We start from the raw sequence: 13,254 nt of genomic DNA, 5'->3' as shown, positions 1-13,254 counted from the left end.
AAAGGATGTGAACGTTATAGCAACTTAAAGGGCTATTAAGCCAGTTCCTATGTGAATCTGTAGTGTGAATTGTATAAGCATTTGGAATGTGTTGATGATAAAGGGATTCATAAAAGTTGTTATGCTGATTTTATGTTGATGGATGTTAGAATATAAGGTGAGTTATTAACCAAAGGAAAGTGAGACTAATGTTTAAGTGCTGTGATATATGTGTAATTGAAAGCAATTTCTTCTATAGAACAAGGAGATTGTGGGCATAAGTGAAACAAACTTTGAATTAAATGCAGGTGAAGTGGAATCTGTTGGGTTTTCAGAGCTAGAAAACAAAAGGAAAATATACTTGCCTGAAAAACAAATATTACTACTAGAAATAAATAATTTGCATTTATATAGAAACTTCTATTCAGAAAAAGCCCAAAGCAAGTTACCCACTTGCTAAAGCATTTATAAATAATGCTGTATACACAGACAGGCATATACAATACCTTTTTCTAGGGATCATATGCCTTTCTTGCAGAAATGTTTTCAGTCACACAGCACTTCAATAAGACCAATAAAAAGACTATTTGCATCTTAAGAGGGGAAAGCTGAAGAAGTCAGAGGTTAACCAGCTTTAACTTGATTCTGCTGAAGTGAAGAGCACAACTTTGCTGAGAGGAGTCCTGTGAGTAGAGCCTGGTGAGAGCAGTGTCTCTGAAACCAGTGGGAATACTGGGGTTCCCTCTTTTGGCACTAACCGATGAGCCAAAGGTATTCACCAGAAGAAAACACGAGTTCTGCCCTTCAGCTGCCAATGTGCCCACAGAAAATGCTGTGCATTATTTTCTGCCCCCTCAAAGCAGTGATCCTGGCTGGTAGCAGGGAGGACTCGTACCTTAGGGAAAACCAGGGGAGTGGGATGCAGTCCCCTGAGGTTGCACCAGTGGGAATGTTCCAGGTGTTGGGGCCAAGCCTTGAAAACATTACTGCCTGACTGACAACCAGCTGGGGCTGTTTTAGCTGTGGACAGAAGGGGTATTTCAGTCAGATGATCAGCAGCCACGGATCTTTGGTCCCCCTGAATAAATGACGGTGCTGCAGCAATATTTTAATCAGTAAGAATTTGAAGTGACTGGCATAATCATGTCTCATGAGAACTGCAGCAATCATGTATTAATGTGGGTAAATACTTTGCATAACACCATGTGTTCTGTACCAAAATTAATGGGACCAATTCAAATTGTAAATATCTGTACAGAGCTTAAAAAAGAATTGAATGGATCTGCAGACACTTTCCTAAGTCTTTGACCTAAAAATCTTCACATATATTGATGACACTGTATTTTTTCTCGGAAGAAGAAATATCTCTGAATTATTTTTCCCCATTTAGTAAAGATGATTTTCCTAAAATTTTAGATCCAGTTGAGGTACTCATAGTTAGTCTTCCCACAGAAAACTGGATTCTGATAGAAGACAAGTCAAGAAAATGTGGGGGGGAAATAACCTCACTAAAACACTTCATGTATATGGAATAGAGGAAAAAAAAGATAGTTAAGTAATTTAAAAAAATCTTATTTAAGTGCTTCTGTGACAAAATAGGTGGTCTCTTCATTCCACTTTTAATAGATTCTTAAAATTCGACATAGTTTTAACAGTTGTTTGAAATAACATAATCCAAGGGGCAGGAAAACATTTATAAAAAATTGGTGACTTAGTGGAAGAACCAGTTAGATAGTAAAAATTTAACTTCTGCCCTAAGGTTCATTAACAATCATTCATTATATGCTGCAAATCTAACTACTGGAAATTTTCGATATATTAACTGTTCCAAACACTTTTTTTTTTTTTTTGTGAATAAAGCGTTAACTTTTTAAAAAATAATTTTCTGCTTTCTTCCATTTTTCCTTCTTACTATTAAAAAAAAAATGAAAAAAGATAAAAAAAAGAAAAAAAGGGAAAAAAAAAAAAAGATGCCCCAAAGCCATTGATGTTTGGATTAGAGCCTCTGGAAATTTTTTTACTTCACTAAGCTATGCTAACATTTTCTGCCTTTTTTTACACACACCTAATTTTTTTCCCATTAATTATTTTGTCAGTGAAATAAAGGATATTGCACTGTGAATCGTTGCCTACTGTTTAGGCACCAGTGAGTGGCACAAACCTTTTATAGCCAGCATTCAAACTCCAGTCTCTCCCACTGCATTCACTCATCATTGAAATATCTTCCAGTTAATCTGCACAGATCTGTCCTCCTGTCAGAGCTACCCTGGATTTCAGCACTGTGGATCACCCTGTCCATGGCTCCCCAAAAATCACACTGCCCAGAGAGTCTTTCCATAACCGGCAAACTTTCTGCATTCTGGTTCCCCTTAAAGGTTCTTCTCATGGTTTGATGACTTTGGTATAGGATATTATTGATGAAAATGTCTGGTTTTGATGCACACTTCCGTTGTGAGTTATCTGGCATTTAGTTAGGCTCGCACACAACACCTTTATATTTGTTAAGGCACTTTTCACTGATCTATGTTTTTGTATAGGTGTATACTTTCGTATGCTTCCAAACAGCCCTTTTCTCCTTTGGCTTAATTTTGCAAAAGGTCTTGAAGACAACAGAAAGAGAAATATATACATGGATTAAAAAAAAAAATTAAAATATTTCACAAAAACCATAAACAAATGGTATTGTTGATTAGACAAATTTTTGTTAACGTTTGAAATGGTTCCAAATCTTTTGTAGCTCTGTGTTTGTCAGGTTTGGTTTTGGCCATTCCTCAATAATGGTCATGTTTCAGAGATGGAGAGCTAAAACATAAAATGTTCAGAGGTTCCACAGGGTCACCCAGGAATGACATAAGAAACATCCCATTTGTGACCCTACAGAACATGAATTCCATTGATTGAATGTGACAGAGAAAATTATCATAAACAATGGATGATCTTTCTTGCACCCTGTTTTTCTTTCTTCCGATAGACCATGTCTTCTGCCTGATCATTAGGACTGTTTAATGGAGATTCCTAGTGTGGTGAGCTAATCTAATTTTCCAACATAATTAATTCTGCATCACCTCGGCAGCTGCATTCTGATGACTAAAAGAAAATTTCTAATTATGTGAAAGCTGACCATTGAGCTCCTGAAATCAGTGTGTTTTGCTGCTGTACCATTATCCATTATGTTTTTAAGCATTTCCTTTTTTTTTAAATATTTAATTTTTTCTATGGAGATAAATATTAGAAGTCTGATGTTTTTTCTCTTGCTGTCTCATGGAAATGGCCTTTCCTTCCTTGCTCTCTCTCCTTGTATGAGCACTTATCTTGCTGGGCTGAAATGGCTGGAACAGCTGTGTCAGGAGGTTTTTAGACATAATAGGGAGAGCCTGGGTCCCTCACAGATTACAATGCTGATAGCCTAGGATCCCAAGCTGGAAGTCATCTGCACAAAAAATACATAGGTTAAAATTTGTGAAGGGTCAGCATAGTGAAAACACAAATAGATGCTTTAATCAGATTTCCTATTCATTCTACAAAAAGGCAACCCCTCCCAAAAAAACCCCAAACAACTAAATAAACAAAACAGCCTACAAGCCAACAGCCAAAAACAAAACCCTGTTTGCTGACCTTGGGTGAAACGAGAAATGCCTCAAGAAATGTTGTGGAAAATAAAAACCTTCTCTATTTATAGTCAGCTCAAGGCAAGTTAGTTTTGGGAGACTTCAACATGAGTCTTTTTTCTTTTCCAATACATGAAATTACACACTGTAGTTTCCTCTTTTTCCTCTCCCGTATTTCTCATTCTCCTTTTTTTTCTGGGCGGAGGGGGGAAGGCAGGGGAGGGAGTGTGTTGGTTGATTTGGTTTTGGGGATTTTTGCTCATTTGGGGTTTTTTTTGTTTGTAATGAATGCTCCTTTACATACAGATAAATGCAGGATTTTTGTGGGTGTTTTCAAAATAGAACCAGTCCATCCAGGCTGAGTAAAAGCATTTTAGACATGGGACCAGAAAGACTCATGACAATTAGATACCCCATTTCTATTCCCGTATCTGGCGCAAATATGTAATTTCTTAGTGGAGGTTGTGATGACACTTAGAGAATTCCTGCAATCTCTTTAAAGGAAACCTCAAACCTTCTGCTACTTACACACAGAGACATAGTACTAGGAAAAAAAAGTCATTTAGTGTGCTGAAATATTCTGGGATTTGGTAGATTTATTTGCTCACAAGAATGAGCTGGTTGTACTCATTGTCTTCTTTATTGCTTCTTTGAATTTCTGTCTTAGACTCACCTTTCTCCTACACTGTGAAAATATTTGGTTGACACAATGTGAGACTGGTTTTGCGAATGTTTCTTTAGCTTAAAATTAACTATGTCTTGTAACCATTACTTTTTCCCATGCTGAAAATAGAAGGGTTTTTGTTGTTGGTGGTGGTTGGTTTTGTTTGTTTGTTTGTGTTTTTTTTTAATTTAATAAACTGGCTAGGTCTGATTTACCTGAAAAAAATAAATACTCTTTTCATCAGAGTATTTATTTCATTGACAACACCTACACAAACTATTTTGGTTGTACTGTATGAGTAGTTTACTTTAGTCTAGTTTAGTTTAATTTCCAGGTAGGAATAATACTTGCTGTCACTCTTAGCTATGCTATTGACTACTAACACAGGCAGGAGTTCTGAAGAGGAAAATTCCTTCTAGACACTAGTGTTTAAATGATGAATGGAATATGCAGGCAAGAGGCAGTCCAGGTGGCCCTGGAGTCACAGCCAGGAGCAAGGAAAGTGGAGGCAGACGCTGGAGATGAGATGGAGATAAATAAATCTCACTCATCTTCTCTGTTTCTCTGGATCTGTGCCAACCACGATTCTAACGCTGCGTCTTACAGGTATGTTCTGAGAAACACTCAGGTAAATTATTTTTCAAATATGATTGACATTTGGCCTTGGACCATCCCTCAGGCTTAAGGCACCTCAGAAACACAGAAGCCCTAAAATCAGTGAAGAACTGTAGAGTTCTGAAGTGAGCATGGTCTTGAGATTTTGTTCATATGAAATCAGAATAGTCAAAATTTCACCATAGAAACCATAACGATAACAAAAGTAATTACACAAATTAAAACCCAAAGAGAAGGCCAGACTCGAAGTCCAATCCTGATTAACTCATTATTAGATCTTTACTCTTCAATGCGTTTACATTTTTTACATCAGTTTTGAACTAAAAAAACATTCCCTTTCTGAATATCAACAGAAAATCCCCTGGATTGGAAAATTCATCGGAACTTTTAATTTCCTAGTAACTTAGATGGAATTTTTGTTTCCCAAATAATTTTTTTTCTGGAAATTCCCAACCTGCTCTAGGTCTACACTGCAATAATAGACTCTTGTGTGTCAAGGCTGTCAGCTCTGGGATATTATTCTCCCTGTCTGGATTCTGTGCTATGAGGCAGATGCTTCAGAGAGCAAAGGAGATGTTCTGTTGGGGAGGCCTCAGTGAATAAGAGTGGCTCCAATGTGCTCTGCAGCACTGCAAACACTCTGGCAGGTGGAAAATGCAACAAGAATTTAAGAAATATCCTGTTTTCTAATGCAGAGACCACCTCTGCGTGGCTGGAGATATGGAATGGACAGCATTTCTCATGCAACTCACTAACATGATACCCAGTGTCCAAAAAACCCAAACTCCTCAGGACTGGACTATACTCTTTATGAGTTTTCCAACTATTGAAAAGAAATCAGCATGACCAATTAATTATTATTATCCTGGTCTGCCTTTGGAGACCCATCTTATAAAAGAATGAATAATCTTCTCTGTAAAAATAGAGGGGATGTATGACAGTTTATTCAAACATATCCCAAAAGGGATTAATTTCTGTATTTGACCAAGTGAATAAACCTTTAAGTTTCATTAAATATAATGACTTCTTTCTCATTGACTATAGTGGGAGCTTAGACTCCCTTCACTTCAGCTGTAGATACCTCCTTATGAAAATCTATGTTTAAGTGCCTTAATCTGCGAGCTGAATGCTAGAAAGCATTTCTGGATGCTGTAATTGAAGTAGGTAAACATCTCCACTCCTCTCAAATCTTTATCACTCCAATAAGTAAAGCTTTTTCTATCATGCTGCTGCTGTGATCTCTTCAAATGAGAAAAAGCAAGCAAAAAATAAAGGGAAAAAAAGGCTGTTGTTCATCTTACTGTAGTTCTCATCAAACAAGAGTTCCTAAAACTCTCTTTGAACTGAAGTTCAAAGTTTGGTCTCACAAGAAAAACTGTCAGGAGAAAAGCCAAGAACTGAATAGGTCATGGCAATGACTTAAGGGCTGACTTGGATGCCATGGTTGGGGCACTGTGGAAGACAAGACTTTGCCATTAATATGCTTCTGTTTGCCAAATAAAGTACTTACAACTGTTTTCAAAGCTAACCAGGTTGTGGCTTTCATAAGCTCTAAACTTACTCATAACTATAGAAAAGGGACCTAACAGAACATTGCAGTCCCAAGAGTATTATCATAACAGATCAAGAGAGGTCTTTTCTGGTTTTAAGGATGTGTATCTGCTTCCATTCAGTGACCAATTTCACCTTCAACAACACCACCACAACTCAAGCTTCATTTAAAGTTTACTCTCAGGCATACAAAAACACTCATGCACTTTGCAGGCTCCTGTGCATGGTGTGTCCTGCTTGTGGCACAGCCAGCGCTGTCCATCCCACCTCACAAAAAAATCAAATTTCTTTGCATTAGTATTTTCATTGTTGAAATCCCATGCAGACAGCACACTCACCTGGCCTCGTGAGAAAACTGCAAGGCACTGAATATATGTGTGTGGAGGTGAAACTGTGAATGCTACCTCTTTTCTGACCATAGGTAGAGGAAAGGGTACTTAAGATGTGCATAATAGTGCTGCAGAACCTGACTGAAATGGGAAAAGTCCCCAGAGAAAGAATTAAAGACGGCTGGTTTAGGCTATGGCTGGTCCTGTATGAATGTTTAAGGAAGAGGAAGGAGCTGAGTTGTTGAGTGATGAGTACAAGACAAGGAGTCTCACAAGCCAACATGGCACATGAGGGACTTCTTTGCAGCCTCTTGACCTCTGCTCTTGCAAAGTCTCACAAGGGATCAGTTCAACCCCTTTGGGCATTTGTGTGAAATTGAAGAATGGGTTTCAACAAAGCTAAGACTGGAGAATTTTTCAAATTTCTAATGATGGAGGAGACCTGCATTGTGTCCTATATGGAAAAGATAACCAGTGATGGAGATTATTCCCCATGGGCCCAGCAGCTTCAGGCATGCAGCCCTGCTTGGAAATCCCCAGAGGAGCGGTGAGAGAAAACAAATGCTAGCAGAAAACCTCAGAGGCAAGTGGCATACTGCTTAACAAAACTTCTGCCACTTTCAGCTTGAGAAAATTATGCGGAAAAAAAAAATAAAACAACCTTAAAATACCTTGAAAATGAGTGATGCCCATTCACTACTGGGGCAAATGTCACAACATTTACCGCAGTACAGCCAAAATGTCTTCTCGTATCAGGACATGTTACTGTGATTTGCATAATTTCCCCACTGCTGTGAAATGCAGGGGTTTGCTTCAGTTCTCTGATGCCTGTGGGCTTCTCCTGTGGGCAGCACTGGGACCTGCACAGCCACCCCTAATGGCAAATATGTCTGAAGTTTGGGAAACAGACCATTGATGAATAGTGGTTATTGCTGTTTCAGATTAGCAAATCTGGCACCAGAAAATGATTTCTTACTTCCAGATTATGATAAAGAGGTCTAGCTGTAGAGCATTACCCACTATAAATAGATATCTTCCTGTACCACAGAGAGGATGATATGTGGGGTGGCACACCAGAGCTGAAACTCCTTGCATACCAACCATAAGCAGCATTTATCATTCATCCATAATATTTGTGCTGTTCCAGCTATGCATATTTACTTTGTTGCAACAGACAGACAAATGGATGGAACAAATACATTTGCATGATCGTCTAGAAATAAATTAGCAGTATCTGATTATTGGGGCACAAATTTGGGATACCAGAAATGTTCTTATGTATGAAAGGAGGTAGATTAAAAAAAAATCAACCTGGAAAAGAAATTGTGCTTGAGGAAATACCTGCCTCAGTTTTCCCTTGGGGAGCGGGAAAAATTGGCATAGTTTAATTTTCCAGTGGAGCAAACCCAGCCATAATGGGAGACTTCAGCAGAGTCAGCATCACCCCATTTCCCACCGCTGCCCCCGAACGAGGCTTCTTCCTCTGTGACAGAGCCCTCTATCCCTTTTTGCTGAGCTGGAGCTCACTGGCCCCATTCTGATCAGTGCATTTTCTGGGGTGAGGTTAGCCCTAGGTTCACCCTTAGTTTAACCTGGAAGGTTTGGGCTCTGATCCATTCTGCACACCACGACACACTGCCCTAGGTAGCTCCTGCCTTCAGTGTTTCCTTTGGCTTCCCAGACACCCTTCTCACTTATTTATTCTGTCCTAATAGCTTATTCAGGCATCGGGCCACCCAGAGCTGCAGCCTGAGCTGTGTCCAGCTGGTGCTGACTGGCCTTGTCTGAGGTGCTCTGGTGATTGTTGCGTTGGTGGGAAAGGAAAAGATGTCTAGCCAGATAATAAGTCTCACTTTTTACAGCACCCGATATTTTGTATCAGTGTCATTTGAAAGGATATCGCTTTGCGAGATTGATCCAAGGCTGGCATGAAGAATATGCACTCAAATCTCTTTTAGAAAGATTTATAATATTAACCTCAGGCTATTTTTAAGTCACCGTCGATCTTTATAGAACCAGTGCTGAGATTCATTTGTTTTCCAACTGGCAGAAAGTCTCTCTTACCTTTTGTAAGCCAGCATTGAACAATTTGGCTTTGGGTCAAACTGGTTTAATGAACTGTCTAAGGTTCAAACTTCATGCTCCCATTTGCAGATGTTCAATAGTCAGTCTGTTTTAGCAAAGGGAGTTCATTAATATTTGCAGCTAAAAAGCCTTCATAACATTGATGCGCGAGTGTCTGCTGTAAATCTCTTAAGTAGCTTAAATCTTTTTTATGTGGAGGCATAAGGTCTGATTCACTTCTTGCTTATACTACTAGTTTTATGTGAAGTTCCTTCTGTGGTTTTGGGGGTTTTTTGTTGTTTTGGGGGTTTTTGGGGAGTTTTTAGTTAGTTGGTTTTTTTGGTTTTTTTTTTGACTGGCAGGTCTGAAGCAGAATCAGGCCTGCAGATTAAAATACCTATTTCTAAACTTTGTGCAAATGCTCTATGGACTGTAATACCCACAATACCGTTTTAATTTTCCGTAGGCATAAATGATTCACCTGCAAGTCTTGTAAGCCCTTATAGTTTTAATTGAGAAGTGTGACCAGCAGGTAGAGAGAGGAAATTCTGTCCCTCTGTTCCACTCTGGTGAGACCCACCTGGACCTCTGCATCCAGATCTGGGGTGCCAGCACAGGAATGACGTGGACAGACTGGAGTGAGGAGGGTCAGCGCAATTATTAAAGTGATGCAGCACTTTTCCTGTAAGGAAAGGCTGAGAAAATTTGGAAAGAGAAGGCTCTGTTGAGACCTAATCACAGCCTTCCAGCACTGGAATGGAGCCCACAAGAAAGATGGAGAGGGACTTTTCACCAGTGCCTGGAGTGACAGGACCAAGGGAAATATCTTCAGAGTGAAATAAAGTAGAATTAGATTGGATATTAGGAAGAAATTCTTCCCTGTGAGGTTGGTGAGGCACTAGTGAAATAATACCCAGAGAAACTGTGGATACTCCATCTCTGGAATGGAGGCTGGATGGGGTTGGAGCAATCTGGTCTGGTGGGAGGTGCTTCTGCCCATAGCAGGGGAGTGGAAACAGGTGATTTTTAAGGTCCTTTCCAAACCAGGCCATTCTGTGATCTTCAAAAAACATTGCAGAGGTTGTTTTAGCACTTCTGTAAGAAAGTTATCCCATTGAGAAGTGGTTAATTTTTCATTACTTATTACCATTCCATTTCTTTAAAGCATCCTTTGGTTTCCTTCAGTCTGAACCACCAGGAAAGTGTTCTGTCATGGCCACCTTAGGTCATTCAAATATGCTGGAAAATATGTTTTTTCAACAAGGAAAAGAAAAATTTTCTCCTCTTGTTTATAACATGTAAGAAAAAAAAAAGCAGGATGTCTTCAGCTGTAGCAAGAGAAAGGATAAGCTAAAAATAGGGGAGTTGGAGAGAGTGTTTAAACAGTGAGGGCAAATAAGTATTTGGATGGATTGACTAGGAAAGTCATGGACACTCAAACACAAGAGGTTTTTCTGAACAATTACGTCAAAGAGCTGTCAGCAGTAGTTCAGATATAGCCGAACTAGCCTTGGGATAAGAAAATGGTTTAGTGACTTTTGATAATCTTTTGGATTTTTTGTCCTATGAGTGTGTAGCTTGGGTGAACTTTTTTGTGGAAAAGTAAATAGAACTTAATAAAGAGGAAACAAATCAAGCTCTACTGATAATTTGACCCTGATCCTCCTTTCACCATGGGAAAAAAAAAACCCAACAAAACTAAACTAAACAATAAAACTCACCCACACATACTTGAAAAACATTTTTCAGTGCAAGAATCTATCATATCGGCTTTTATAATGCAAGAAAAAAGACTTTTCTCTAAATCTACCATATGTATATACAGGAAATACTTTTAATTTAGTTTTATTTTGAACAGTGGGAAAAAAACCCTTAAAGAAAATTTCAGTCCGTTCTAGAGCTTTCTTCCTTTTTGTTAATGAACATTCTTCAGTTGTACAGCTAATTAGTGAGTAAATACAATGCAACACTATGAGTAACCAGAGTGGTGACGGCATATTAAGACATGTTCCATGGAAAAAACTTTTTTAAAGAATGTAAATTTCCAACACTCTGCTTGGATCTAAGAAGAACCGTACTCTTTATTTGAGAAAATGATGGGTTTTTTTCTCTATAGGATCTCTTGGAGATGTGAAGTCTTTAGGCAGTTATTTCTATGACCTTAAAATAGCCTTTACTGTCTTGGAAATGCAGGCTACTCAGCACATCTTGACTACTGGCTTGCTCTTTAGTCGCTTCAATGGTACCACATATGCCCATCCAGCTACTTCTTGCTGAGTTTCCCTTCTTTCTTCTTTCCTCCTCAGGGTTTTTCCCTTTTTTTTTTTTTTCTTTTTTTTTGGCTGGCTGCAAACACTACATAATTTAGTTTCCCTACCAAGGCTTCGAAATGACTAATTCCTGCAACATATTTCAACACATCCTTAACTGCTAATTGAAGTCTGTGCACAAGTTGGTGGATGGTACGCACCGATGGGAACCTCTCTTGCAATAATGTGCCGAATCCGCTCTTTATCTCATTCATTGCCGACGTCTCGTCTGCTGCAAGTCCAATCAATTCCTGTAGCTTTAAAAGATATGTCCTCTGTTAACTTTCTATGTGCCAAAAAAAAGAAAAAAAAACCCCACGACGATGGAAAATTAAGCATTACCTTTGCCGCAGTGAAACTTGATTGCTTCCAGAAGACTCAGGGAAAAAATGTTGTTGACATTTTTTTTACTTCCAGTCTCTGCATGGCAATAAGGTATGATGGCTGATTTATCAAAGAGAGTGTTCTCATCAAGCAGGAGAGCGAGAGAGAAAGTTCACGTCGCACAAAATGAGCTGCTAATTTCTTTTCCATTTCACTGACAATATGGTATTGGAGCAGCTGTGATTAGAACAATGGATGTTCCCAAACTGTGCTCCATTTAACTCCTACAACTCTGCAAGGTCACACAGTGGGAAAAGGAATTAAAGGCCCTTTTTTTTTTTTTGGTCTATTCCATTTTACTATTTTTTTTTCCTTTTTATTGAAGGGAAAGACGGGGAAGGCAGAGTTAATGGAGACTGGGAACTGGTGGAGTAGTCTCCGAGGAAATTTTGCATGCCACTCATGTTAAGTCAATCAGGGAACCTTAAAGCTACCCATGAGCAAATCTTCATTAACTAAAGAATTTGGAAACCCCAGCGCATCCTGGTCAAGGCAATGAACGTTGTGTTGTGTCTGTATAATCCACTGGTTAGTCACAACCTCACAACAATGCCATGCAACACCAGTCTGGAAAAATACAGGTGGGAAAGGACCTGGGGGTGCTGGTTAGAGCAGCTGAACATGAGCCAAGCTGTGCCCAGATGGGCAAGAAGGCCACCCTGGCTTGTGTCAGCAATAATGTGGCCAGCAGGAGCAGGGCAGCGGCTGTCCCTCATGTGCTGAACACTTGTGAAGCCACACCTCGAATCCTGTGCTCGTTTTTAGGTCCCCAAGACAAGAAAGGCTCACAGGTGCTGCATCATGGACAATGAAGGACAACACAGCTGGGAAATTTTTTTAGAGCATAATATGAGGAGAGCTGAGGGAGTTGTGAGGGCTCAGTCTGGAGCAAAGGAGGGACCTTCTGGCTCTGCACAACTCCCTGACAGGAGGAGTCAGGCTCTGCTCCCAGAGAATAGGGACAGGATGAAAGGAAAAGGCCTCACATTTCATGTACAGAAATTTTGACTGGAAAATCGGAGAAATTTGTTCACGAAGAGATTTACCAGTCAGCGGAATAGGCTGCCCAGGACAGCATTGGAATCACCATTTCTGGAAGTATTTAAAACACATATGTGGCACTTAAAGACATGGTTTGGTAGTGAGTTTGACAGTGTTGTATCAACAATTGGACTTTATCCTCAAAGCATTTTCCCACCTAAATTATTATATGATTTTACAAAAATTTACATCCAGGCCCTAAGTCTATTCTTTAGTCAGTGACTAAAGAATAATGACTTACTTAGCATACAGGTCTCGGACTTGGGAGACTTCAGTTTAATCTTTTCTGGTATATTCTGAAGTGCCTTTGCCTTTGCCTCAGTTTCTCAGGTCTCAATGGAGTGATAAGGTTTCCCTCCTCCAGATTTTGTGGGCTTTAAAATATTAAAGATTGTATGATATTTAGATAATTAATGGGGCTCTGTAAGTATTTGTGATAAAGCCCTTTATAGAGCCATTCTTCTGCTACAGTTAACTTAACAGGCAGGTGATAAATATTCTGCCTCCTTGATTTTGCTCCCTTCACTGCAGCTTGCTGTCACTTCATTTTTAGGACTTGATTCTTTCCCTTCAGTGCTGACTTTATATCAGTGTTGTCTTGGGTGAAATTGCACTCCTGATCTGTTGGAGTAAAAGAAGGGATAACTTTCTTGCTCTTAGTACTCTGAATTTTGTTTTCGTTTTGCCATTGCATTAATATGGGCAAAATG

The sequence above is a fragment of the Zonotrichia leucophrys genome, chromosome Z (genome assembly GCF_028769735.1).
Source record: "Zonotrichia leucophrys gambelii isolate GWCS_2022_RI chromosome Z, RI_Zleu_2.0, whole genome shotgun sequence".
Classification (NCBI taxonomy): domain Eukaryota; kingdom Metazoa; phylum Chordata; class Aves; order Passeriformes; family Passerellidae; genus Zonotrichia; species Zonotrichia leucophrys.
This window is presented reverse-complemented; position numbering follows the sequence as displayed.